Genomic DNA, 5000 nt, shown 5'->3' with positions numbered 1-5000 from the left:
GCGTTGCGAATGGCGAATATTCAAATGCCGTTGTGCGAATAGCGTAGGTGTTTCGTTTCGGACTTCGGGCTCTCTGGCGGCGATCGAGACCTTGATTCAGATTGATGAATAGACGGAATAACGTTACTTTTTTCCTCCTCGTTTTATTTTAGTTTAAGAGTGGGGAGATATTTTCGGGTTTTGGTTCAGTTTCGCGACTCGCGTTTCGACTTGGGTTTGTTTCGGAGGAAGTGTTGGATCTCCGCGTCGAGTCATGGATACGGAATGATGGTGGGACAGAATGCCAGCGTCATCTTTTTCTTCTTGACAATCAGTGTGAGGAGTATTTTGGTGTGTTGTCAGTATGTTGAGTCTTCTTCTTCTTCTTCTTCTTCTTCTTCTTCTTCTTTATACTACTACTACTACTACTACAGATTGACGAATTGGTGGAATCACAATCGTCTCTTTTGTCATGTTCCTCTTCTTTTTCTTCTGCTTCTGCTATGTCTTCTCCTTCGTCATCATATTTTTTACGTCTTCTCCTCTTCCTCCTCCTCCTCTTCTTCCCCTCTAATTCCTCCTTCCCCCTTCCCCTTCTTATTCCCCTTCCCCTTCCCCCTCCCCTTTCCCTTGTACTTTATCACTGGTGCTATTTCTGGCGTGTGGTATATTTTGGGCGCCATTTTGAGTTCAGTAAATGGCCATTTTTTTTCTCTCTCTTTATCCAAGGGCAGTTTTTGATGTTATGTTTAGCAATTATGTTTAGGTTAAGAGGTATTTTGTTTGAATGATTATTTTTTTTTTTTTTTTTATTAAGGTTATTTATGATCAGGTTGATTTATGTTTTTTTTTCTTTCTTTTGTTTTTTCACGGCCAATTTTATCCTTAATTTTGATTTAAAGGCTTCTTTAGCGTTAGGTTAGGGAACTTGTTTTGATACTCTGATTTAAGAAAAGTTAAGCGAAGGTGCTGCATTTAGCTTAGTTTGACGGGTATTATAAGAGTGGTAGATTTAGGGATTTTATGCAGTAGGATACTAAGAGGTTTCGTTTTTGTATTTTGGATTTGGCTTCGGGAAAGGGTTGGGGTTTTATTTTCTCGTCATATTTCGGTAATGTTGCTGTGGAGTGTGGATGTGCGCGAATAGGTATCTCTATCTATCTATCTATCTATCTATCTGATTATATATAGACATATATATATATATATATATATATATATAATTGTACATATATACAAATATACATATACACATATACATATGTGTGTGTATGTACATATATAGATATAGATATATATTTGAAGGAAGCCTAAGTATGAGAATGTATAAAAGTTATTTGATATGATGACCCAGCAGTTGGGTGTCTTCCCATGCTGTCTGTTAAGTATTGCTCATTTTATTTCGTGTCATTTCACCAGTTAAATATTTTCTTCTCTCTTTCTCTCTTTCTCCCGCCCACCCTCCCTCCCTCCCTCCCTCCCTCTGTCTCTCTTTATTTCCCTGCCTTTCTCTCTCTTTCTCTCTCTTTCTTTCCATTAAGTGTTCTGTTCCATCCTCCTTTGAACTTATCTTTTTTTCCGTGTCAGTTATTTTTCTCATCGTTTTATACAATGGTTATGTGTGATTATGTGTGTGTGCAACTGTACGTGTATGAACGTGTGTGTGTGTGTGTGTGTGTGTGTGTGTGTGTGTGTGTGTGTGTGTGTGTGTGTGCGTGCGTGCGTGCGTGTGTGCGTGCGTGTGTGCGTGCGTTTTCGTGCATGTACCTCTCCCCCCCAACGCCGTGTGCGTGTTTGCGCGTGTAGTTGCGCGCTTCCTCCGACCCCCCTCGCCCCGCGTGCGTGTCGCTGCCTCCCCGAGTGTTACCCAACAATGGAGGATCAAATGAAAGACTAAGGCGCATTGTTTTACTCGACCGCAGTGTGCTTAGAGAAATATGCCTCGCTTATCTCTTTTGTTGTTTCGGAGTCTCCTCGCCTCCCCTTCCTTCTACTCTCCTATTCCCCCTTTCCCCCTCCTCTCTCCTTCTACCTCTTCCCTCCACCTCCCTTCCTTCTATCCTTCTCACCTTCTATTCCTTCCTTCTCATTCCTTCTGGACCGGCTGTATCTGCTTCATTCTCATACCTCTGTCTCTTCTCTTTGTCATCTTTTCCCCATCCTTATCTTCCTTCTCCCTGGTTCTTCCTTTGCTTCCTTCTCCCTTCCTCCCTCCCGTTCTCTCTCTCTCTCTCTCTCTCTCTCTCTCTCTCTCTCTCTCTCTTTTCCTCTCTTTTCCTCTCTCCCTCCCTCCCTCCCTCCCTCCCTCCCTTATTCTATGCCATTTCCCCTTCTATCTCCTCCTCTCCTCCTGTGCTATGCCTTCCCCCCTCTCCCCTCCTCGTCCTCATCCTCGTCCTCCTCTACCTCCAACCCCCCTCCAACCCCTTCCCTTCTTCCTTCCCCATCTCTTCTTGCCCTCCTGCACCCCTCCCCTCCCCTCCTTCCTCCTAGAGCAGGGATGGGCGAGTGGGCGTGTTCCATTGCCGCGTCGATTGGAATTTCCCTCCGATGATTCAATTCCTATTTTATTGTCGATGATATCTCTCCCTTTAGCCTTTCTTATTTCTGTTATTGGCGTTGTTATCTCTCCTTTTATTTTTATTTTTTTTCTTATCCCCGTGTCCTTATCGTTCACGTCTTTTTATCCGTCTTATTTCCATTAATTTTTTCCTAATTTATTTATTTTCTATGATTAATTATTATCTCCTTTGTTTTATTCTTATTCCATTTTCGTCATCGTGATTCTCCCTCCATCTCTCTCTTCTTTTTCTTGTGGGCTTTCGAAGGGGAGGGGGTGGGGTGGGGTGGGTTAGGGGTGAGCCGTGTAGAAAGCGTGAAATAGCCACCTTGGTGATTCCGGTCGAGGCTCCAGGGACAGGCTTGCTCTCGCCCTCACTTGCTTCGGCCTGGCTTGCTTCGACCTGGCTTGCTTCGGCCTGGCTTGCTTCGACTTGCTTTCGCTTGAACTGCTAACGGATTTAGCTTAGTTCGGAGTTTGTTCTGGTGGGTTGATTTGCTTTCGTTTGATCTGCTGCTGGGTTTACCTTGCTCTGAATGTCTTGGTTTGACTGCCTATTGCTTGTCCTGCGATTGGTTTGACTTGCCTTAATTTGACTTCCTCGAGCTTAATCTCTCTATCTATCTATCTGTCTATCTATCTATCTTTCTCTGTAGCTTGACATTCACTTGGTTTGATCATGCCTGGTTCGACTTTCCCAAGCTTGACCTGTCTTGGTTTCACTCGCTCTTAGGCTGACCTGTCTTGATTTAACTGGATTTAGGCATGACTCTCTTTAACTTGACCTGCTATCGGTTTGAATTCCTCCGGCTAGAGTTGTCTTGCTTTGACTTGCTCATGGGGCTAGTTTCCTTAGCTTGACCTGTCTCGGTTTGACTTTGACTAGCTTGACCTGTTTTTGATTTGACCTGCTTATCCACCCACCCCCTTCATCTCTCTTTGACGTTGGATATTGACCTTGTCTCCGCCGGCTGTGTGTATTGCATAACTGATTAAAGTTCTTGTTGGTATTCTTTCTTTCTATGCTTGACATGGTGACCTGACCTTGCGGTGGCAGTGACTCGGCTCTCCTTCGTGGTATTGACCTGGCTCGCTGTGCTATATTGCGGAGGGGGAGGGGGTTGCAGGGAGTGTTGCCCTTTTGATAGCTCATTAGCACTGCTGCTCTCTCTCTATCTATCTATCTATTTTTCTATCTCTGTCTCTTTCTATCTCACTCTCGCTCGCTCCCTCTCTTTATACCTATTCATGTACTTATCTACCAGATTTTTATTTTCCCCTCTTCCCCCATTTTTCTTAGTAAGTTCCTTTTCTCCTTCTTCTGTCTCTTCTTTCTCTGTTTCTTCATACTCCTTCTTCTCTTGCTCTTCCTCCTTCGCCGTCTCACACTCATCTTCCTTTCCCCCTCGCCTCCTCCTCCTCCTCCACCTTCTCCTTCTTCTCTTTCTCCACCGTCTCACACCCTCCTCTTCTTCTCCCTCCGCTTCCTTCTCCTGCTCCTCCTCTTCCTCCCCCCCCCTTGTTCTTTCTTCTGTTCCTCCTCTTCATAAACCTCCTCCGCTCCCTTACAATCAGCTGAATTGATTCATCACTCCGAGCGCCGATTGCCTTCCGAATCACCATACTCGCGGACAGCCCCCCCTCCCAGTGGACCCCACCTGTACCAGCCCCTCCCTCCCAGAGGACCCCACCTGTACCTCCTTAGACCCCCCCTAGACCCTTCTCCCCCCTCGTCTTCGAACAAAGCTCAGACATCGTGGACACAATCCGGATTAGAAAGTCAATCTGGGATTAGGTATGGGATTTGTTATTAGCAGGACCCTTCCCCTCCGCTCCCCACCCTTGGATTTGATCCTTGTGAGTAGGTGGGTGGGGGAGGGGGGAGGGAGGAGGGTATAATGTGCTAAGGGGAAGGGGGATGGGAGTCTGGTTTGGGTAGCACGGAAATTGAGTGCCTGATTGGTTGGGATCTGATTTTCTCTGTCTCTATCTATCTATCTGTCTGTGAGTCTATTTATCTATTTATCTATTTATATCTTTCTATCTATCCTTCACAGTATCTCTCTTATCCTCCCCCCTCCCTTCCTTCTATATCTCTAATCCTGGCAACTTGCATCGTCAATTCGTACCATTATTTTTCCCCCCTCGAGTGTTCGAGTCGAAGGGTCGAATCTGCGTCGATGATCTAAACTAAGCTCGACACGGCCGCCTGACCTCTAGCTCGATGGAGAACCGACGTTCACTCCCTCCCTTCCCTCCTCTTTTCTTTCCCTCCTCCACTCCCTCCCGATTCCTTACTCTGTTCCATCGCGTTCCGATATCCTCATCCGTTCTCTCATTCTTATCCTTCTAATTTCCTCATTCTGTTTCCTTCTACTCCATCACTCGGTTCTTTCCCCTCCTTGATTCCCTCCTTCCTTCCCTTATTCCATCCCTCCTTCTATCGCTCCCTTTCCCGCTA

The 5000-nt window shown here is 45.7% G+C and overlaps 1 protein-coding gene across 1 annotated transcript in view; it reads left to right on the top strand.

Annotated features, from left to right (window-relative positions):
• The window catches only part of LOC122254631 (NBAS subunit of NRZ tethering complex), a 243171-nt gene that overhangs the window by 193803 nt on the left and 44368 nt on the right, over positions 1 to 5000 (top strand). The window lies entirely within an intron of this gene.

This window comes from Penaeus japonicus, unplaced genomic scaffold, assembly GCF_977035675.1.
Source record: "Penaeus japonicus unplaced genomic scaffold, GWHDUDI00000001_assembly GWHDUDI00000037, whole genome shotgun sequence".
Classification (NCBI taxonomy): Eukaryota; Metazoa; Arthropoda; class Malacostraca; order Decapoda; family Penaeidae; genus Penaeus; species Penaeus japonicus.
This window is presented reverse-complemented; position numbering and strand designations above follow the sequence as displayed.